Raw genomic sequence first — 24,806 nt, 5'->3', positions numbered from 1 at the left:
GAGCAAGAGGAATATGGAATGAGTAGTGGAAAGAGAAAGTGATGAGTATCCATGACACCTTCATAACCACTGTTAGAACGGAAGGCTATAGCAGCTGTGCATTTTTTTTTTTTTGATGTAGGTATGTGTGTGCTTGTGTGTATGTACCTATACACACATACATATACACATTCACATGCAAGCATATATATATTTCAGAATATTTTACATATATATGTAATTAATTCATTCCTTCACACACACACATTATTTTGTAGGAGTGTTAATGATTCTTAACATTACATTTTCGGTTCATGTGTTACCAAACTCCATGAGGTGCCACATAGAAATATCTTGTAGATCCTGAGTTTCAGAGGGATATAATGTTGGTGACAGGGCAAGAGCATCTCAGTTTGTGTGAGGAATGGTTGCCTCGTGTAGGACAAAAATATGACATTGTTCCATGTGATTTATATACTGGCGTGATAATGAGAATGCCTACTGCATTAAAAAAAAGAAAGATCTAGCTGGTTCTGAACCTGTTTTCCTTCAGATCTACTTCTGTTTTATATATCAGGTGGAGTGATTTCTGAATGTCTTATTTTCCAAGCTTCCATGTGAGCTGATTTCCTTCTGAATTCAGTCTGTGGAAGGCACAAATAATAGACTGGGGGCAGGAGAAAGGGAGAAAGATGTTCTCCTTGTCTAAGTCAGGCAACAGCTCTAGCAGCACTGAGGCTGCTCTGTGGTGACACATCTTGCTCCAGCCTAGGGTTGGCACTGACTTCCAGCTTTTGCTTATCTCTGGGGTAACTCACTGTAACCTGATACAGGAGTCCACTGTATAATATTGAAATACTAATTTTTTTTCTTGTAAACTTGGTAACACTATCTATTCATATAATGCACACCATATTCTTGGGGTAAAATGCAAGTTCTGCTTTGGGTTTTTTTGTTTGTGTTGTTTTAAAAAATATCATTTGCATTAGCTGTACTTATTTTTTAAAATAGATAGTACACAATTAAAATAGAACAAATGAATATATGGTGAAAAAGCCCCACTTTTCTTCTTAGTTCCTTATTTATCAATTTCCCCCAAGTGGGATGTATTGGTCATGAATTTCTTGTGTATTTTTCCAGATAATGTACACACACACAAACACACACATACAAAGTAATTTATGATTTACACTCTTCTGTACCTTTGTTTTTCTTTCCTAAAATGTATGGCAAGATTTTTATGTATCGTTACTTAAAAAGATGCATCATTTTTTCTAATTGTGGCACAGTACTTTGTTCTAGTTAACTGTTCCACTAATTGGTGGACATTTAGGTTGCTTTGCCATTGTTAACAATGCTGAAGAGATAATATCATTGTACATGTGTCATTATGTAGAAGGGATACGTACATCTGAAAAATATTTACCTAAAATTAAACTTGCTGGGGCAAAAGTTGCATACATTTTTCATTTCGAAAGTTATCACTCTTCATAGACGTTGTACAATATTACAAATAAAATGCTTATCTTCCTATACTCTTATCAACAGTATGTTATAAAAATGATTTGATGACTTGAAATTTTATACTTTAATTGACTTTGTTCTTTTATGAGTCTCTTTAATTCTGTACTTATGAGTGAGTTTTTGAACCCCTAATGTTGGGAAGAATTTTTCCCCACTTAGAGAGATATGGAAGATATAACTCCCATGTACACAAAATCATGACTCTTTCTGTGTAAAATCTCTCCATCAGCAATAGGTAGAAAATGCTCAATGACTTTTTTTATATTAGCTTGGTGCCTGTTAACTGTGAGATACTAATAGATTAAGAGAAACAAGCAGCGAGGGATAAAAAAAAATACATATATGTGCAATATAGACACCTACCATGATATTTTATTGTCACTGTCTTGGAAGTTTGAGGATAAAAGTAATGGAGAAGTTTATGTGTTGATTAAAAATCAAGAGAATGAGGACCTCAAATGTACCTTGAAGTTAATAAATGGACATAGAGGAAAGGAGGTCCATTTTAAAAGCATGGCAGGCTAAAACTGTTTCAAGGGTCTGATGACATTTTAAAGTTCCTGTGAAGTATGGTGTTAAGAGAGTAGAGCAGAGACTATTAGTGTTTTTCAATCACAATGGGCTCCTCTGTTTTTGCCATTAATGCGGCAATTAAGTGGAGTCATGAGATTGGTTTTGGCTAATGGAGAGTCATCAGAAGTGAGATATGCTACCTTAAGACCTGCATCCTCAAATATTTTATGTGATCTTTTATTCTCTTTGTCTCTAATGGTTAATGCTATGCAGATATTTCAGCAGAGAACTCTAGGAGACCCTAGACAACAGTGGCACCATCAGACGGGAAATAGCCTGTAGAGAGGAAAAAATAAGTATACAGAAGAAAATGGCAAATGGGCAGTGTGAATTAGGGTGGTGATTTCTAATGAGAAAAAAGTAAGAACTAGAGAAGAACATATGTTTGATAACAGGGAGCGCTGCATAGGAAACAACTTTTTATAGAAGAAGAATGTGGGAGTGATACATATGGTCAACATATATTGGAATATTGTTTTGGCAGCGTAGGACACTGCAGAATTGTTGTCATACCAGGAGACTTGGCAATTTCTTCCCAATTTTGAGATGAGGCCAGTGACAGGGCAAGTGAAAATGTTCATTTATATGTTTACATGACAATTTATGTTTATGTGGCAGGGGCCTTCACTTTCATCTCTAACCAATGTCTGTCAAAACATCACACAGCCAACCAGCAAACCAAAGAAACATTCAAGGGCAGGGTAACTAATAGACATGAACAAATTAAAATTTGGGTCACTTGTATCTTGTCAGTAGTTTATTGATTCTGTACACATTGTATTTTTAAATGGAAATATTTTATTAGTATTTAGAAATATGGTAATATTATACCCGGTGTTAAAGTATAAAATTGTGTGTCTTTCTACTCTCACTTCCTCCAACAATGCAACAGTTCCTTTATATTAATAAAATTAATTAGGTGCTTCCATTGTTTTGTTCTTTTGCAACCTACACATGCTATTAGAAAAATCACAAAGGCCATGCCAGTACCCTTTGGTCACATACGTTGAGGCTTTTGCTTTCCTCTCTCTTCTTTTCCTTTCCCAGTGTGTCTATTGCTTTCCCATTCTTCAACTGCTGGAGAAGTCATTTTCTCCGTTCTGTCCTCTTCTGCGTATGGAAACATAAATGCTGAATTACTCCAATGTAGGTAACCCTTAGGATAATTTTTTAAGCAGCAGGAAACAGGGCTATCTGGCTGAGCAGATAATGATATCAGCTGCTTCCTTCCAAAACAACAGGTGCTTTGGCATAAAAATGTATATCATCATACTGAGATGATGACATCAGTTCATACTTCAGCTTAATTATAAACTACCTCCATTAATCCTCAAATAATTAAACATTTTGTGTATCTGCAAGGTGAAATGTGAAGTTAAAGGTGCCTGGTGCTTACTACAGGGTTTTAAAACTGTCTTTTCTCTAGTGCATTTCTTTTCATACCAACAAAGTAAAATTTTCAAAATTTTTAAAGTGTATTTTAAAAATTATGTTTTGCTTCTATGGATAAGATAATTAATGAAATGTAATATTTTTATATCTTTGTACTAACTTAAAACCGTCACAGGAATAGAAATAGATGTGAAGGCTGTGTAAGATTAAAAATTAATGTCAAAATCTTTTTAATTGAAAAATATTAAACATTTGAAGCACACTCATTTCAGTTTTAGATTTTCAGTAATAAATGCCAAATACCTGCATTTATATTTCAATAAAACAAATATTCAACCTAGTACAGTCTGATGGGTATCATAAAAATTAAATAAACCAGATGCTTTTGTTAAAAATGAAACAACTTTTCACAAAACAATATTTGACTTATTGCCTATATTTTAACAATTAGACATTTCAGTGAAATATTTTTGTTATATTTTTAACATCATGAAACCTAAAATGGAATTACAAAACATAAATCCTTTCTTGATTAGGTATAGAAATATAATCACTTAAAGGTCATTGTATCCTTCCTTTTACTTTAAGATATAGAGCTGACCTTCTTTAAAACAGTTGTTACCTTCATAAGTCAGGCGTGTTTCTAAGCAAATTGTTTATAGGGAATATATCCAAGGACATAACCATTTAAGAATCAATAAATTATGCATTTGTCATTTGTTATTGGGTAAGGCTTAAGCTGACATTTTTGACATGAATACAAGTGTCCCAGCACATAGTAATTACATTCACAATTTAGCAGAGGTGATTTTCTGGGGGAATGAGAGAACAGTGGTTAATAAAATCGTTTTTACCATAAGAAGTAGGTATTACCACCAATTTAATTATTTACTATAAGTCCATTAAAAAACACACCTTCCCTAGGTTATATTACAATTGATATAGAGTAAATTCTGTGGAGTTCCCAGGAGTACATCGTTATCTGTTTATCATAAGGATGGCATCACAGCTGTACAAAGTTGTTCTTAGGCAGATTATTTTTTTCATTTTTTAAAATGTAACCAGTTAACAGGACTTTCTTTCTTAGTAGGCACATAATGACAAATTCATACAAGAAGAGTTTTATTCTATACAAGTAAAACTCAGTCTGAAATTTTTCAGGGGATTTAGCTGGAACATTTGGGTGACCATATGGAGCTCTCTACGGCGCCACGGGACCACGCAGCTATGAAATCTGATCACTATCTCCCCAGTGACAGCTGGGCCTTTACACCATCAGAAAATTTTCAGACTTCTAATTTGTCATAACTACCTCCTGTGGAAAGGAAATATGCCGTGTAGCCAGATACAAACATTCTTAGTACTCAGAACTATAAACGGTTAATTACTTCACTGCATTTTGTGATTCACTGATGCAACTCCTACACCAAAAACATATGGGATCTTGTTAAGTTAGGGTTAGCCAATTGCTCCACCCATTCAAAAAGCCATTTTCACGGCAATATATCCAGAGAAAGATTCCGTCACAGGGCTTAGCATTTTAAATACATTTAACTTTTAGTTGCTCTCAAAAAGTCAGCGATGCCACTGAGAGGTTTCATCTGAGTTCCATTGGCCCTTACTGGTCTATTTAAGTCTAACGACTCTTCATTTGAGTAGTTGAATATTATGCTATGGCTCCCAGTCTCTGCTTCTTTCTGCATAGTGAGTCCAAAACTGTTCTCCTGCTGTGATTACTTCAATTTATCAGCAGTTCACAGGCTTATTAAGTATCCCCCCAACTTCCCAAAGACATGGAGCTTTCTCTCTTCTCTTTTTCCAACTACTTATCCAGGGTGTCTGCTTGAGAACCCCTTCATAACCATTTCCATTATAGAAAGAGCTGCTAGTATGCAATTTTATTTTTCTCAACCCAACTGTCATGAAGACACAACTTCAAAAAGTGACTTAAGCTTCTATTTCCACTGGCCGAATCCTTTTGTTTGGTAGCTTTTTAATGTCTCACCCATCATCCATTCTTTTTGAAAAAAGCACTTGTATTTAACTTTCTAAATGGATGACCTACCACAAACTTTAATTCAATATAATGAAGAAAGACTTTGTGGTTGTCTTTTCTTCATCCTTCTTTTTATCCATCTTCACATAAGCTATGCAGAGATTTGGTGTGCACATCAAATTCATTGCCAGTTGTTTCATACTTTTGTATCCTAAAAATCCCCAATCTATTCAAGCAATTTCTTAGAACTGTGTATATAGTAATAACAGTAGCTAATATCTGCTCAGCACTCACTATTGTGCCTGGCACTATTGCACGTGTACTTTAAAAGAACAAACTCATTTATACTCTACAGCATCCCTTTGAGATAAACAGTTTTCATTATTCTCATTTTAGAGATGAGGAAACCCACGTACCATTGGCTAAGTTCACACAGCTTACATGTAACAGATTCAGGATCTGAAGCCAGTTTGTCTGGTTTGAGAGCCAGTGCTCATAACCCCTCTGCCACACCTCTTCTCAAAGCAGGAATGTGAAGCATTGGCTTGACACTGAAACAAGCAAGAAAATACAAACATGAATTTTATTAGTTCTTCCACTTTGAACTGGCTCATGGCACTGACAAAATACCACTCAGGGCCTCTGTTACCTGGTTTTTAAGATAACAGGATGAGGCCAGTTCTTTCCTTCACAGCAATAAAATGCTTAGATACAGGTTCTCAGTGACTACAGTTCACAGCTATCCACGTAGATACTAGTTATTTTACAGACACTGTTTACCTTAATATGATCTCTCATTTCCACATTGCTGTTACTATTACTCAATACAGTTTTCTAATCTGTTGGGCACACTGCTTTCTATTACTTATTTTTTAGTACTTTGTTCTTCAATACTTATTATTCATGCTGTATATTAAATTGAATTTTGATAGCAAAATCTTGATTTTCATTCTGTGCATCTGCTGTCCTCATATGTCAACTACTCGTCTTTATCTGTCCAAATCAATCTTTGTTCTCTGACGTCAACCACATTCTTGTTTGTGATCATCATTGCACCCTACACCATACATTAGCCATTTTCTACATCCCTGTTTCAAAGGCACATTACATTTTACCCAAGAAACACTACATCAGGGTTGAATGTAGTCACTCAAGGCACCTCAGCTTACCTTCCTTTGCATTCTAGACATCCCATATGATTTTTCCATTTACAAAAAATACCCAGGTTGGCAGCTTTACTTAAGTATTCCAGAATATCCACTTTCAACTGATTGTGGACTTTAATCACATCTACAAAACACCTTCACAGTAACGTTTGTATTAGCATCTAACTGAATAACTAGGAACTGTAGGCTAACCAAGCAGATACATCAAAAAATCCACTCCTTGTCAACTTGGCATCCATCTCCTTGGAACACATTTCCTTATTTAATCTTCAAATAAAGACAAAAATAAAGTGTATTTCTGCCTAACATGATAAAACTATATTGGGCACAACCTAAAACAAACGAGCCCTTGCCCTAGAAGAGAATACAAAGTTCTTGAGTGATAGTCACTTACTTTCTTTGATATACTGCAAATTAAATACTGTGAGAGAAAGAGAATACAGTTTATATTATACGACAAAGGGACAAGAGAGGGAAGAAAACAAAAATATTTGAGTAATAGATACACATTTATAACAAAATAAGAAAATCATATATGTAATATTATAATCTTTGTTTTTGTCTCTAGTCATATAATCACAGCTGGTATTTATAATTACCTTCTTTCATTACCTATTCCATATTTTCTTTGCCATCATCAGCAAGACCCTCAGTTGGTCATGGTTCTTTGCTTGGTGGGATGATCCAAATCTTCATTCCTGAAGGGTCTGGACCACTAGCACTTGCCTACATTGGGTTGTTGTAATTTTCTATTGAACTTAATCACAGGACATGGCCGAACTAAGAGAAGCCCTAAGAGATCCCCTATATTTTAGACATACTCTTCCATTAACACCATTGTGTAGTAGCGACCCAATCCCCACTAACCAGCCAGTATAATGACCCACATTTTTGCTATTAACTCAGAGGCATGAGGAGCCCAAAGTGACCCTCTGACAATCTCAATTTACAGTTAAATAGAATTGTTATTGCGTTTTCTGGCAGAACCATTTCTCCCTTTGAAGATAAGACCTCTAGGCCAGCAGAGCACAATAAAGTCATAGGAACAGGGAGCAAAAAACTTCTGCCTGTGGCTCACTCTGTTGATTGTAGGTGATGCCACTCCCATTTCTTCCTCTTGATTCCTGGACATGTGAATCTTGCTGCTATGATTTGAGTATGTCCCCCTCAAAAAGCATGTGTTGAAATCTTAATCCCCAATGCCACAGTGTGGGAAGGTGGGGTCTAATGAGAGGTGATTAGGGGATGAGGACAGAGCAAATAAATCAATGCCATTATCTCAAGAGGGGGTTCATTATCTCAGGGGCGGGTTCTTTACTAGGGAAGTGGGTTTGTTATAACAGAGGGAGGTCAGGCCCCCTTTACTCTCTCTGTCTTGTCCTTTCTTTGCCCTTCTGCCATAGGATGACAGCAAGATGGCCCTTAACAGATGACGACCCTTTGATCTTGGACTTCCAAGCTTCCAGAACTATGAGCAAATAAATTTCTGTTTATTATAAATTACCCAGTCTATTGTATACAGTCTAGCAGCACAAAACAAAGTAAGACACTGGCTATGGGAAAAAGAGCATCATATACTGAATGCTAATTAAGAGCATATACAGCAGCCTGGAGTTTATCTCAGCCCCAGGTTATTGCCACATAGGGGGCACTGTAACTGAGCTTTCCAAAAGCCACTCCATTAGTCTGTCAGGCCACCTGCTTCAGGATGATGGGGAACATGATAAGACCAGTGAATTCCATGAGACTTGACCCATTATTGTACTTCATTTGCTGTGAAGTGCGTTTCTTGATAGGCAGCAAAGACATGTGGAATGCCATGATGGTGGATAAGGCATTCTGTAAGTCCATGGATGCTAGCTTTGGCAGATGTATTGGGACATAGAAGGCAAATCCCCATCCAGAATAAGTGTCTATTGTAGTGAGGACAGAGTGCTGCCTTTTCCATGATGGAAGTTGTCCAAAGTAATCAACCTATCATCAGGTAGCTGGTTGATCACCCCAGTGAAAAGTGTCATGTCAGGGACTCAGTGTTGGCCTCTGATGCTGGCTGATTGGGCACTTAAAGGTCAGTCTTGATAAGTGGAAGTCTATGTTGCTGAGCCCTTGCATAGTTTCTATCCCTGCAACCATGGCCATTTGGCTTGTAAGCACATTGTGCAATGAGAGGAATGGCTGGGAAAGAGTTTCACTGGTATCCACAGAACAGGTCATTCTATCCAATTGATTAAAGTCCTCCTCTGCTGGGGTCACCCTTTGGTGAGTATTCACATGGGATGCAAATATCTTCTCAATCTTCTCATTTTTTGCCCATTCAGAGAAGTCTATTCACATACATCTCTCTGAGATCTCCTTGTCACCAAATTTCAAAATGTGTTTCTTCCCAAGTTCTTGACTACCTATCCAACCAAACCATTGGCCACAGATTGTGATTCAGTATAGACTCTTACCACACTTAAATAACACAACTTATTATCTTACAGTTCTGGTACTGGTCTCACTAAGCTAAAATAAAGGTTTTAAAGCAAGACTGCATTATTTCTTGTAGTCTCTAAGTAGGACCTGTTTCCTTGCCTTTTGTAGCTGCTCTGTGGGTTGCCCCATTCCTTAACTCATGGACCCTGTATTAGTCTGTTTCTGTTACTTACAACAAAAGACAGGGAACTGGGTGATTTATAAGAAAACAAAATGTATTGCTTAGTTTCAGAGGCTAGGAAGTCCAAAGTCCAGGGAACACATCTGGGGAAGGCTTTCTTTGCTGGTGCCTTTAGTGATGGCAGGGTATCACATGGTGAAATGGAGAAGCAGAGAGAGCAGAGTAGAGAATGTAACCTCCTCATTCACTTTTAAGCCCTCAGAACCATGCCCCTGACCACCATTATTAATCCATTCACTACTGCATGGTCCTACAATCCAATCACCTCTTCAAGGCTGTACCTTTTAATTACCATAATAGGATTTCCCACTCTCTTAATAGCCACGGTGGGAATTAAGCTTCTAATATATGAAACTTAGGGACACAATTCAAGCTTCAGGGACTTTGGGGAGGACATAATTCAATCCACTAAAGACCTCTTACTCCATCTTTAAAGCTAACAAAAGGGAATGGAGTCCTTTTCACACTGTCACAAAGCAAAACTTAGACCTCTTCAGTAGTCAAATGTCTCTGTGAGTCTCTTCTCAATCTATTTTCCACCTTTTAGAATCCTTGTGATTACACCGTGCTCACCAAGATAATCCAAAATACTCTATATCTTGAGGTTCTTAGTGTAGTCACACCTGCCAAGTTCCTTTTGCCATATAAGATAACATATTCACAACTTCCAGAAATTAAGATACCTTGGTGAGCCATTATTTTGCTTATCACAGTTTATCCTTTGTACACAAAATATTCAAGTCCATCCACATTCAACAATACATCATTCTAAGGTATATAAAATCTCGACCTATTATAGCATCAACTCAAAGTCCAAATCTCATCTAAATCTCCTTACCACAGAAGTCTCAAATATCATCACTATTGAAATCTTCTATATTAGGTATGGTTATAATGCATCGTGATCCAAAATTCCTGTGCAATTGTAGACCTGTATGACTAGAAAACAAGTTCTCTTCTCAAAATAGTGGGACTGGCATAGGTTAGCAGATATAGACTGTAGAATTTGGTGGAGGAGGTGCTTAATAAGCCTTCTTTTAATTCATTCTCTCTTTGTTCTTTCAGTCTAAGCTTGCAGTGTTTCTCCTAGTATAAAATTCTCAAGAATCTTGTTGATTTTCTGTGTTTGAGAATTTACTCCAGTAGAAGATAATTTTCTCCAGAAATCATTTCTAGATAATTTCATTTATATTTTGGCAACTGCTTAGTTGACTGAGGGTATCTATGAACTACACACATAATCTCTTCAAAGAGCCATTTTGTGACTGAATACTCTGAACTTTTTATCTCCCTGAGATATTATCTAAATGTTGTCTAGCCACACTCTTGTCACCCCCACCCCCAGAACTTGTTTTTCTGATGTTGAATCTCTTAATTTTAGGGGTGTTTGTTTGTTTGTTTGTTTTATAATTTAAATAGGCTGAGAATTGCATAAGTTATCAAGTCCTGGTTCCTCTGTGATTAACAGTTCTTCACTCAATTTATCTCTTTCCTCTTGCATTTTACTATAAGCAGCAAAAAGAAACCAGGCCACAACTTCAACACTTTGCTTGGAAATATCCTCAGCTAAATATCTGATTTCATTGTTTCTAAATTCTGCTTTCCACATAACTTCAGGACACAATTCTTCTAAGGTTTCTGCCACTATATAATGAGGATTCCCTTTTCTCTAATTTCTAATTACATGTTTCTCCCTTCCTCCTATGATCTTACCAGGAGCACCTTCAACATCCATATATTCACTAAACGTATGTTTACAACAATTTAGGTATTCTCTAAGGTCATTTAGGTTTCATCTTACATGTTTCTTGTTTTCCTCCAAGTCATTAATAGAATTTGCATTAATAGTATGTTCAAGGCAATCAAGTTTTTTTTTTTTAATTAAGTTCCTCAAAATATTTTAGCCTAATCTTCTTGCCCAATTTCAAAGCTACTTTTACATTTTTAAGTATTTGTTACAGCCGTACGTCACTTCCAACAATCAAAATCTGTGTCAATCAGGGTTCAATTAAAGATGTAGAACCAATAGGAGATATATTTTAAGAGATTTATTACAAGGAATTGACTTGTGATTTTGGGGGGCTGGGTAGGAAAGTCTGAAACTCATAAAGGCAGGTCATCAGAAAGGGCAGACTGGAACTCTTGGAATTGGACTGAAGCTATCGTCTACAGGGGAAATGTCTTCTCATTTAGAGAAGTCCTGTGGCTGGTTTTAAGACCTTGCAACTCACTGAATCAGGCCAAGCCATATCATCTAGGATAATCTCAAAGTTAACTTTCTATGGTCTTTTATCACATTTACAAAATACCTACACAACAATGTGTAATGTAATGTTTTATTAAATAACTGTGGACTGTGGCTTACCCAAGGTGACACATTAAAAAGACCATGACAGTATATTAAGTCATGTCAATTTGACCTTCCTTGTTTTAATCTTTGTTCAGGCACTTACTAACTGAGATGCCAAGGAACTTGCTATGGTTTGGATGTTTGTCCCCACTAAAGCTCATGCTGAAACCTGATTCCCAGTGTGGCAGTGTTGGGAGGCAGGGACCAGGGGGAGGTGGTTGGATTATGCCTTCCCTGGGGAATGAATGATCTTTCATAGGAGCGACTTACTTTTCTGGAGATCGGGTTGTTAAAAGAGTCTGTCTTCCTTGGCTTCACTCTCTTGCTTTTTCTGTCACTGTGTGGTCTGTTTGCACACACTGGCTCCCCTTTCGCTTTCCTCCATGAACAGAAGCTGCTAAGGTCCTTGCCAGATACAGTTGCCCAGTTGCGAATTTTAAAGCCTACAGTATTGTGAGCTAAACAAACCTCTTTTCTTTACAAATTATCCAATTTCAGGTATTCAGTTATAGCAACACCAAGATGAACTAAGACAGAACTTAACAAAAAATGCCTAGCCACAATTTTCAAATCTTTAGAAAAGAATAGCAACATCTATCTGACATTAGTACAGGGATTAACATTATAAACAGTTGATTATGGTTCAAGGCATATTGTAGATGTTTAATGAAGATTACCTACTGAACTCTTTGCTTCTAAAAATTAGAAAATAGAGTCCGTGAAGTTTTCTGTGACCACTTCCAGAACAAATTTAATATTATTTACAGACATTTAACTAGGAACTAGATCATCATATTGCAATTACTGATTTGCACCTCTCTGATCAGTTTGCAAAATCATAAGGTTCCTAAGCCATTTCTCATGTTTGCCTCCCTATTTCTAGTCTGTCCTTAGTGGTATGCACCTTGGCATAGGGACCATGTCTTTTTTACTTTCTTTGTAGAGTTACTATTAAGGTATCAAATTTATAGCAATAATATTACAGTATTTTTCATGATGACCTTGATGATGATGACTATTTGGCATATGTTGACAAATGTGATTGAACACAACATTTGCCAGACACTGGGGATACAAATGAACAGAGTATGTGACCACAAATGGATTAGAGTCTAAGGGTGAGACAAATACTAACAAATAAATTAATATTTGAGGAGTGAAAATAGTAGCAAAAGCTAATAGCTTTTGAGTGTGTATCATGGTCCCAGTACAATTTTAAGCACTTAACTATATTATCATAATTAAAGAAAGAGTAAATTGTGCTATTTTCACAGAAACATGAATTAAGGCACAAAAGAATGAGATTATGTGAAAAGTTAGTGGAGCAAGAAACTTCTAATCTCTTTCGGAATTATGATTTTTAGTCTCTTTGAAAATTCTGTTAAAGGTAGTCTGTGGTTCAATCAGGAACAGCTTTTTGTTCTATAGTTTCTAATAAATGAAAAAAGTTGACCTGTTCAACCTTATCAATGAACCCTAAAAGGGGGAGAAAAATAACAGAAAAAAAAATTTAGGAAGGAAAGATACCCATAGAAAGCCTTCTACATTGGCGGTGTAACCCAAGTTCAGCCTTAGCCCTGTTGTCGAGCATGGCAACCGAGTGCGGAGTCTGGCTGCCACGTTGGAACTTGGGATGACATGGGATAAATCAAGCAAATTCTATGTACAGTGATGAAAATGAGATTCATTTACTGGTATATGTTTTCTGGCTTCTGCCACTGCCAGGATAATTGCCACTGCCAAGGCTGTATGTTCAATGAACTCAATCAGTCAGTCCAAAAAGTCACATGATGCTGCTGCATGATGCCAAGCAAAAGGGAGAGTTGCTGGGGAGCCCGGGAGGGGGGGAAACTCATACAAATGAACCCTTTGGCAGGACATAATCCCCTTTGGAGGGACCCCTACCTTTCCGAAAGCATAATGCATTTTGCTAGGAACAAGTCCCAACTGTGTTTCTTTAGAAAAATCTCAATAAGCTTTACCGTCACTGATAATATAGCTCCAATGGTGGCAAAAACTTTACAGATGAGCACCTGCTACTTCTCAGTGAGTTTGGAAGATGATCACTTATTCTCAAAACATTTTTTTTTTTTTTTTTTTTTTGCTATTTCTACCTTTGAATGAAAACTTTCAGGATTCTCTAGTATTTTGCCTATAGATAAATGTCCCCTTAAATTATCTCCTACTTCAAAGATAGAATGTATAAATAGCATAAAATTTGTAATACAAAATGATGACAGATAAAATCAAGCCCTTTATATTTGTCCTTAAGTTTATGTTAGAACACACACTTATTTTTGTCTCTTTCATGTAAATGATTTGTTCTCTTAAGTTTAATTTAAGCCACCCAAGGACATTTTATTCACCTTGTACCTTTCCATAAAACTGAACCCAAGAGCCTCCTATCGTCTTATTTTAGCTTTTCCAGAATAGTTTACCCCTTATTCCACCAAGTTTTTATTACTCTATTGCTTTAGCATGTCTTCATGTATGGTCATACCTGATTTCTTAAGAGCATGAGAATATGGTCCCTACAGACACTAATAAATATATCTTTCATTTATTCAGCTGGTGGAAGATAGAGAATAAGAGTTGGAATTTAGTAAAGTAGGCTTTGTAATGACAAGACTGTTTATAGTTTATACTTGGAACATGCTGAGCCTTAAATCCTTTGTATGATTTTTATAAACAATTATGTCTTAATTTAATTCTTTGCAAAAATATTTCCTTTGAAATTATGAATAGCAATAGAAAAGCCAAATATTTAAAAATATTAGTACCTCCAAAATAATAATTTTTAAATTTTACCATCTAAGGAATTAATATTAAATTTTTTAAGCTCACATAAACATGAATTAAAAGTTATGTAATGGCTCTTTCTGGGCTTAGGTATAAAAATGCAGCCCAGAACTCTGTGTATACTGTGTGTGTGTATATGTGTGGGTTTGCTTAATTTTTCTTTTATATTGTTGTTCAGAGAAATTGTGTTGCACCAAGTAAAAATAAATCTAAAGTCTATAGATACAAACATTTGTTTGTGTGAAAATCCATCTCTAAAATTAATACTCCTTAATATTTCACATGATTACAAGGAAAATAAAAAAGTTTACAAACCTCTTAATTAAAAACATCATTTTATGAGAAAAATAAAAGGTAAATACTGTGTATTTCCTTGCTGTTTAACAACTTACACTCATTACTTTTTTATTACCATTATTCCAGTCAACACTTGACAAAAAAGAGGCAAGGTTTTCTGGGATTTATGGAAGCCTTAAAAAGAATTTTGCCCAACCAATAACTTGGATACATCCTATCCATTTCCACTGCTGCCTGCAGTGCAAGCCTCCGACTTTAGTCCTTTAGACTTCTCTGTAGCCTCTTGGTTATCCTCACCTTCCACGCTTAGCTCCCTTTATAATCCATTCTGCATGCACAGTCAGAGAGACATGTCAGATCATGTCATACCTGAGTGTAGAATCCATCACTAGCTTCAACACATTTTGAATTTCAGGCCAATAAAGCTCTGCAAAATCTCTCTGTGACTTTCCTCTTTCTCCAACCTAATCTCATACTTTGCTCCCCTGTGCTGTCTATGCTGACTGGCCGTCTGTCTATTCCGCAGCCACACTAAGCATGGAGCTGCCCCAGGGTTTCCTCATGCACTTCTGTCTGCTTGACCTGTCTTAGTTAGATTAGCCTATGACTACCACCTCCTCATTATTCAGAAATCAGCTCATTTTTGTATCACAGAGCGGCCTTTCTAATGATTTAGTCTAAAGTAGCACAGCCTTCCCCTCCCAGCAGAATTAATCTCTATGCCATCACCCAGTTTTGCTACCTTCATAGTTCCTATCACCAGATCTTTATTTATTCTCTGAATCTCCCTAAAGAATATAAGCTCCATGGGAGCACAGCTTACATTCTCATTGCTCTATCCCCACACTTAACACATAGTAGGTGCACAATAAATGAAACCTGAGGTCAGTATGAAGCCAAGAGATTGGGGTAGCAAAATTACAGTAAGAAGCTGTATATCATGATTATGGTTACAGTTATGACTATGATTACGATTTTAAGTGAGCATTGATAAAGATTACTCTGTAGCCGACATTAAAAAATCCACAAAACATAATGTTTAAAATTATGTGCATATGTGATAAAATAAACTGGAAGCCTGGAATAGCTAATAAATGACCATATCTTATAATGCCTTTTTGTAGTCCCTTAGAAATGATGGAGCCTAGTCGAGGAAGAGGAGGGCAGGTGAGGTCCCTGCCGAATGCAGAGCCGTAGAGAAGATTCTCTTGATGCATGGGACATGGTGGGATAGGGCTTTCCCTCAGGACTTGCTCACTGCCTGAAGATTAGTTTGCCTTATGTTCATCTGTCTGGGGTGTGACAGCTAATTCATTTTCTCTTTAAAAGAAACTACAATTCTGGCACAGGTCTTAAGGCTTTGCTCCTAAATCTTTCATTTTCACTCTTGTTGAATGTTGATTTTTCAATCCACTTTGAAAAGATATAGCAGCTGTTTTCAAAACCTTGATTTTCTAAAATGAATTTTAAGCCATATAATTATATCCAGGCTTCTGGTTTATTCTTCCAAGGCTGGGAGGAGGGTACTAGGGTAATAACTTGTTAGATAATGGAAGCATCTGTTCTTCATGAAATTCTGGAAAGTAGAAGCCAAGAGGATCACTGTGATCCTCTCCTGATAGGCAACTAAAATAAGAGTTAACAGTAGACTTTTCCCTTTTGTGGCAGGTTGCTGTAAGCATTCTTCTGTGGGATTCAGATCATTAAATGCAGCTTGAAAAATCAGTTACCAGCAGGAGATCTGGGGAATATGGTTCATCTGTAACTCATGTAAAGTCTCAATAGAAATGATTTTGGTAGTATGTCTGATAGACCAGATTAATTTATACTGGAATCAGGAAGAATGGCCTCAAGTCTCTGTATTATGCTGCCTTACCCTTATGTTAGGTAGAAAATGTTATGTATCTTATATTCCTTTATTAATTTATTTTGTTTTAGTTTATTTTAAGTTCTATAAAATGAGTATGTAATTATACAATTCATCCCCCTTAAAAAAATCTCCTCTCTCACTATTCATGACTCTAACCACCTTTTCTATTTTGTAAAAATTTTAAAAATTCTTCTAACATATTTAACAATATATACCTCTTTTCTAGTATAGATCATCCAAGAAACATCTTGCAGATGTCTCGTATGGGTGGCCTAGATGGTGCACAGGGCCTTCCAAAAAAACCTAGAGAAGATAATCCTTCCCGAACACTTGGACAACATGACTAGATTACTTTTTTTATATTGGATAGCCACAGCTTTTATGTAGTAAGTAAATTTTAAGCATTGTGTTTAGTCAGTTGACGAATGGGAATGCCATCTCATCACCTTTGCTTCACTCTTTGGAATTTGTGCAAAACTCAGAAACCTATTTACGGGCCGGCCCCATGGCTCACATGGGAGAGTGCTGCGCTGGGAGCGCCGAGGCTGCAGGTTCGGATCCTGTATAGGGATGGCCGGTGCACTCACTGGCTGAGCGCAATGCGGACCACACCGTGCCGATGCAATCCCTTACCGGTCCAAAAAAAAAAAAAAAAAAGGAAACCTATTTACAATAAAATCATCCACAAAACAAAGATTTTCCTAGATAAGCACCCAAGAAAGTTGAAGTCACTGCCTGAAATCGAGTCAAGTAACTTATTAACCAGTTAAATGTTCAAAAAACTCAGCTCCTTTGAAAAATGTCTATTCAGCTCCCTTGCCCATTTTCATTTTATTTTATTTTATTTTTGACAGTTTTTAATTGAAAGATAATTGATTATATATTTATGGGGTACAGAATTAAATATCAATACATGTGTACAATATGTGGTGATCAAATCAGGATAATTAGTATACTCATGTTTACAAAATGTAAGCAATCTTTGTGACCCTTAACTAATTTCTCCCAAAACACCCTCCAACTCCCCCTTTCCCATCTCTAATAACCACAGTTTATTCTCTCTATTTCTTTTTTTTTTAAGTTTAATGTATTATTGTGATTGTTTCTTTCCATTTTTCTTCTTTATTTTAGTTTCCACTTATGAGTGAGGACATGCGGTATTTCTCTTTCTCTGCCGGCTTATTTTACTTAACATAATTTTCTCTAAGTTCATCCATGTTGCTGCAAATGGCAATATATATGCACATGTTGTGTGCATATACCATGTTTTTCTTATCCAGTCATCTGCTGATAAACATTTACATTGATTCCAACTCTCGGCTATTTTTGATTGGATTATTTGACTTTTTACTGTGAAGTTGAGTTTCTTATGTATTCTGGATATTAATCCTTATCAGATATATAGTTTGATAATATTTTCTACCATTCTGTAGGTTGTCTTTCTGCTCTATTGATTGTTTCCTTTGCTGTGCAGAAGATTTTTGGTCCGATATAATCCCATCTATTTATTTTTTATTTTGTTGCTTGTGCTCTAAAGGAGTCTTATTCATAAAGTCTTTGCCAAGTCCTACTTTCTGAAGTGTTTCCCTTATGTTTTCTTTTAGTAACATTATGGTTTTGAGTCTACATACAAATGGCCAACAGGTACATGAAAAAATGCTCAACATTACTAATCATCAGAGAAATGCAAATCAAAACCACATTGAGATATCTTCTCACCCCAATTAAACTGGCCAGTATTAAAGAGACTGAGAAGTTTCCACTGCACTGAAGTGAGGTGCAGGGCCTGGGCACCCGGCAGGCCTCCAGCACTGCATGAAACCTCCTCATCCTGGCTCCCTATCTGGCCGGGATGGACCGCCAGACGCACTCCTACACTGCGTGCCACTACTGAGTCCTCAGGGCCACATCCCTGGCCGTGGTGGATGTGACAGGTCACATGGTGTTCACTGAGGAGCCCGACAACACTGGTTTAGAAGGGAGGTCATTAACTTATGGCTGCCTGAGAAGAGATCACTGGGAAGAGAAGTTACATCTGCTGAAGTTACACTTCACATTCTTTAAACTGTTTGTCTAACAAAAGCACCCTTTGGGCCCTCACTCAAGAGTTCTCCAGATGCACTGAGCTGTGCTGTAAATTTACTGCAGCAAAAACCTACTGGGGCTGCCATGGGCCTGCCTGAGGTACTAAAGCATGGATCTCGGGACCGACCCCTCCTCTCGCAACCAGGCAAGGAGCGTGCCAAAAACAGCACTTTCAGGTAGGTGGCCCACCACAGCCACAATAGCCATGGCTGATGCAAAAGCAGCTAGATGCCACAACCACCATGCAGATGGCTTTCCAGCCACTCGAGTGCATTGACACAAGGAGAGTCACCAGCAGAGACCAAAGAAAAGAAGAGGATGTCTCTCTCCACAAAGCCCATTCCAGTGTGATAATAAACCATCTGCTCTATGATATTAGTGGGGGACCTGAACACCCCTCTCTCAACACTGGACAGATCATCTAAGCAACAAATCAACAGAGCATCCATTACTCTTCCAGAAGGAGAGAAGAAATCTAGGGTTATCAGAGGTGGGAGGGGGGAAAGAGAAGGGGATGGGAAGAGGTGGGTGGGAAGAGATTGGAAAAGGGGCATAAAGAATAAGTACGATATGTAATAATGTATACGCTAGTAATATTGATCTGATCAACATACATCAATGTTGAACACCCAAAATACGTATAATCAATTATTATTCTATAAAAAAGAGTAAAAAAGAATACATCAGTGCTTCCCCCAATTTCTGTACTCATAGCACCTTGCTTGTGCCTTTGTTATAAGTCTTGTCTTGCATTCGACTTGCTAACTCTTTCTTTTTGCATTAGATAAAATAGCCCTATGATTTCTAAGCAGCAGGCATTCAAAACATATTTGTAAAATTGAAACAACAAATTATTTGGGTGCCCAAATTCCATACAAAAAAAAAAAGACTCAGAATAACAAATGATGGAGAGGATGTGGAGAAAGGGAAACCCTCCTACACTGTTGGTGGGATTGTAAAATAGTACATCCATTATAGAGGATTCTGAAACAACTACAGAGAGAACTACCACATGATCCATCAATCCCACTTCTGAGTATATACCCAAAGGAATGGAAATCATCATGTCAAAGGGATATACCTCATACCTCACTCCCGTCTTCACTGCCCCTATATTTATAATAACCAAAATATGTAAGCAACCTAAACATCTATCAGTGGATGAGTGGATAAGGAAATTGTGGTATATATGCACAATGGAATACTACTCAGCCATAAAAAGAATGAAATTCTGCCATTCACAGCAACATGGATGACCTCAGAGAAAATTATGTTAAGTGAAATAAGCCAGACACAGAAAGAAATACCACGTCCTCACTCATAAGTGGGTGCTAAGAAAGAAGGAAAGGAAGGAGGGGGGGGAGGGAAAGAGAGCAAGAGAGAAAGAACAAAAGAGCCACAATAATACATTGATCTTTCAGAAAGATAGAACAAATCTATTATTACTAGAGGTGGGAGGGGAAGAGAGAGGGGTGTGGGGAGAGACTGGATAAGGGCCATAAGGAATAATCATGATTTGTAATAACAAACATGCTAATAATATTGATTTGATCAACACATGTACACAGATGATGGTAGTCAACACTGTATCCCAAAATTTATGTGTAATCAGTCATGCTTCAATTAATAAAAAAAAAGAAAAAAAAGAATGTCCTAGGAAACAGAGAAAGGAGGCTGGTCCTGAGCAGACAGAACGTGAACAGTTAGTGACTGTTTATTCTGTGCCAGTAACTCAGCCAAATGTTTAACAGGCACCATCCCTCTCAATCTTCATGACCATTCTATGTGGTGGGTGTAAACCATTGATTGGCAGAACAACTGGCCCTCAAAGATGTCCACATCCTCATCCCCAGAACCTGTGAATCTCTTAACACATATGGCAAGAGGGACTTTGCAGATGAGACGGAGTTAAGGGTCATGAGATGGGGAGATTATCCCGAGGGACTAACGTAATCACAAGAGTCCAGAAAAGAGGAAGGAAGGAGGGCCAACATCAGAGAGGGATTTGAAAATACAACACTGCTGGCTTTGGGACAGTGGAACACACATATCAACAAAGGATTGCAGTGGCTTCCTCTAGAGGCCAGAAAAATTAAGGAAATGATTTCTCCCCTGGAGCCTCCAGAAAAGAACACAGTCCTGCGAGCACATTGATCTTAGCCCGGTGAAACCCATTTCAGACTCTGACCTCCAAAACGGTAAGATAATAAATTTGTTTCAAGCCGCAACAAACAAACAAACAAATGAAAAACCTTACTTCATAATGCTGCGTATATTAAAATGTACATTTCATACAGGGCATTACTGTGGTTATAGTTATGGCTTCAAAAGACTGATGCTTTTTATTCCTCTCACACTTAATCTGTGTGTGTGTGTGTGTGTGTGTGTGCGCGTGCGTGTGCGTGTGCGTGTGTGTGTGCGTGTGTCTGTGTATGTGTGCGCGCGCGCGCGCGCGCGTGTGTGTGTGTACATGCGCACGCGTGTGTGAAGCTCCCACTAATTTCAGAGTATCCAGAAGAGAAACAGGAAATAAATGTTCTTTTCACTAATCCACTTTTGTATGATTTAAAAACTGCATGTATACAAGCAGGGCAACTTCATTTCCTAGGTCTCTTTTTTCCTCTTGTTCCGTTTTTTGTTTGTTTTGTTTTAATGAATAAATGCAACATTCACCTCTTAGTTTTATCTAATTATGGCAAATTTGTGGGATTATCAGACTGTTCTATCATAGGAGAGGTCACTAAAGAAAAAAAAACTTTTACTATTTTCCAAAAGAATAAATTTTAGAACTACTGACATATTAAAGCTCATTCATTTTCAATTAGTGTTGATGTTTCCTGAAGAAAGGGAAACTCCCTTTTCCTCTCCATCTACAAATACTTTACATGATCTATTCCTTTCCTAGATTTGTGATTGTGATTATTACATAAATTGGAACTCTTTAGTTTCTTCATCGGGTTATTTTCTCAAGCTCTTACAGTTTTACTAAAAAGAAATAATGGAGTGGTTTTCAGATCAATATTATGCTTCATTTAGTAATTCCTTTAAATCTTATCTTGAAGAAAACAGTCTTTAGGTCACCCAATCCATAAATGTTTTCAGGCCTCTTCATCCTGGTGTATATACGCACAGTTGATTGCTTTCTCTCTGGTGCTTAATAAATGCACCTACTGTAGTACCCACTATACTGCTTTCAATGGTTTATTTTCCTATCTGTCTTACTTATGAGATAGCAGGTGCTCAGTTTCCCTGGGCTCAGGTTATGGGACAGCCTCTGAGTTACAAGCCACTCCCCCAGGTTTCAGTCCCCCCCTCTATGTCCTCCCCCAGAGGAAAGTTACTGTTGCCAGTTAGACCTATTTTCAACACCAACAGAAGGGAAGTGAGACCACAAGGGCTGGCTTATGCAAATCCAGAGGCTAGGCATGCTCAGTAGAGAGGGGTTATGTAACTGGCAGCAGAATGACTTTCCACTACAGGTGGTAGAGAGCACAGAATGTTCTTGAATATGCCTGGTGCATGTGATGGAATCTGACCAATGAACGTGCTCCAAGAAGAGACCCATTGAGCATGTGCAAGACTAATGTTACATACCTGGGAACCACCCCCTTAAATGAATATTCATTAGAGAGAGAAACTATAAAAGTCCAATCCCAGCAGAAGGCTGGGCTGTTGCTCACTCTCCTGGAGCCAGTTTGCACTCTGCCTGTGGAGTGTGTATTTCTTTCTGTATCAAACTTCCTTTCAGCAAGCAGTTGCTCACCCTCTTGAGCCAGCCTGCACTCTGTTCTGAACTTTGAATATGTATTTCCTACTTTCGTATTAAACTTGGTGTGGGCCCTGCTCAATCACTGGAACTAGGCCGCACTCTCTTTGTGAAATGTGGTCTCTTGTTCGTTATATTAAGCTTGTTCTCACTTTCTACTATGACTCTGTTCTTGAATTTTTTCCTGGGGCAGAGTCAAGAACCTGGTAAGAGGATGGAGTGGTTTGAGGCCGACTACCGGACCTCTGGACCCTACCTCCGACATTACTTACAAGTCTGATTTCAGAATGGTAGGAACCTTGTTTTCTTCAGATCTATATCTAGACATCTGGGCAAAGCCTAGCATGTACCAGACAGTAAGTAAATATTTGGTGAAACAAGAGTTTTAATTTCTTTAATTTTACTTTTTTTTCTGAATACAAAATTATAAGCCTTATTTTAAAATATTTGAAAAATGCCTAAAAATACAGGGCACATTCATTACTTTTAACTTTATCATTCTGAAACAGCCACTGCAAACAGTGGTGTCAACTTAATTGAATTTGATTATGGTTCATGGTGAAGAAACAAGGCTTCCACAACCCAAAACATGCTCCTTTTCCTGCCCTTGCCTGGGTAGTATATATATATATATATTTTTTTTTTTTTTTTTCTCTCATCTGACGGCTCTTCTGCAGTTATTTAGGGTCAGTATTGTCTGTGTTTATTCATTCATTTATTTATTTTCATGCAATAAATATTCCTTGACTCTTGCTGTGTTTCAGGTAGTATGCCAGGCCTTGGGAACAAAACACTGAGCAAACCCATGTGATCTTTACCTTTATGGAACTTGTAGGTAGGAGAACAGATTAGAACAGAAAGTATTTACAAAAGGCAATACTTAGAACTCAATTTAAAAAGTGTGCATCCTTTTCTAGGTGGTTCAGGAAAAGCAAGCATGGATGATCTGCAATATTCATAATCTATGCAACATTCAGGAGTTGTCTGTGTTTGAATGTCTGTAATTGTGTGTATGTGTGCTTTTCTTATTCTGATCATGTTACGAAAGAACTTGCAACTTTCTAGTTACCCTGAATCTTTCTTACTGTATTATAGGCACTCTTCCTCTAAAAGGTCGAATAATCATTTGATTTTTGTTCTTGATTTATTAAACAATCTGGAATAATCCGGTATCAAAATACCTTTTTCAAGCGTTTAGAACATTGAATATTCGCCTTTTGATTCCAATATTTTATATGTGGGAATTACATTTATATTCCATATACTTTAAAAAATTAAGAACAAACTGAAACCAACTCAGTCTTAGAAAATCAGATACTGATCTGCACCTGAGGGCTGCTTTTCTGATATAAAAACTCTTCACAATAGAATTGATGTAAGAAGCATTTATCATTGGATTTCTATATCCCCCGAAAAAGTTTTCTTTCTTTCTCTTTTATTTTTTCTTTCTTTCTGGTTTAATTCCATGCAGTGTCTGCCTCCCGCATAGCACCTGGGGGTCCTCGTAACACCCTGAGTCTGTAAAAAGGCACAGTTTGAAGGGGATGAGAGGGGCAATCTGGGCCTGGCTCCGCGACACCTACACAGCTGACTGCTCCTCAGGCTTGGCCTTCTCGGCCAGGTGCAACTTCTGTATAGAACTACTAAGATCTTCTAGATTGCTAAGCATCTGGTCCAGATTGCGGTCAGCCATCATCCTCTTCTGCTCTTCAGGCAGCACCTCAGTGACCCCATCCTCTTCCTCCTCGTCCTCCTCCTCTCCACACACGTCCAGGCTGAAGTGAAGCCGGGCCAGCTCCTCTGGCATCTCTTGCACATGCTCCAACTGCTCGAAGGAGCGTTCCTTCCCGAAGGCCTGCAGCTGGCCGGAATGGAAATCACTGAGCAGGTTCAATGGCCCCGGCCAGCACTGGGCGGCATTTCTCCTTGCCTGCTCTCTTCAACTTGGCCTGCTGCATGGGGGATGGCAGATGAGGGAGTCCCAGGGCCCAGGAGCCACTGTGGCTGGTGGGCACAGGGACCCTTCATATTGTGCCCGGGGCCTGGGCTGGCTGGGTCAGGCAGGGCTTGGGACTCCGTTTCTTTTTCTTGTCATCCATTGGGTGCTGGCTGGGCCTCAGGCCTAGGAGGGAAGTCACTTCATTGGAGGTTTGGAGTCTGGAGTGAGGCTTCTGTGCGAGTTCCCTCCACCCTCACCCCTAAAAGGTTTTCTAGTTGTTTATGCTACATTTTCAGTGACATTTGTTCAGTAATATTAAGGATTCACGGATAAAGAGGAAAGAGAGGTGAGGGCATGAGGGCTTAAACTGAAGCCATTTAGATGGATTTCCAAAATTAATTATTAATTTTCTAA

General features: G+C 37.9%; 1 pseudogene; it reads right to left on the bottom strand.

The window, feature by feature from the left end:
* The window catches only part of LOC134380849 (coiled-coil domain-containing protein 28B-like), a 49,816-nt pseudogene extending 25,264 nt beyond the window's left edge, over positions 1-24,552 (bottom strand).
* Positions 24,553-24,806: the final 254 nt, after the last annotated feature.

Source organism: Cynocephalus volans, chromosome 1 (assembly GCF_027409185.1).
Source record: "Cynocephalus volans isolate mCynVol1 chromosome 1, mCynVol1.pri, whole genome shotgun sequence".
NCBI lineage: Eukaryota > Metazoa > Chordata > Mammalia > Dermoptera > Cynocephalidae > Cynocephalus > Cynocephalus volans.
Note: the sequence above shows the minus strand (reverse complement) of the source record. Positions and strands in the feature narration are given on the sequence as shown.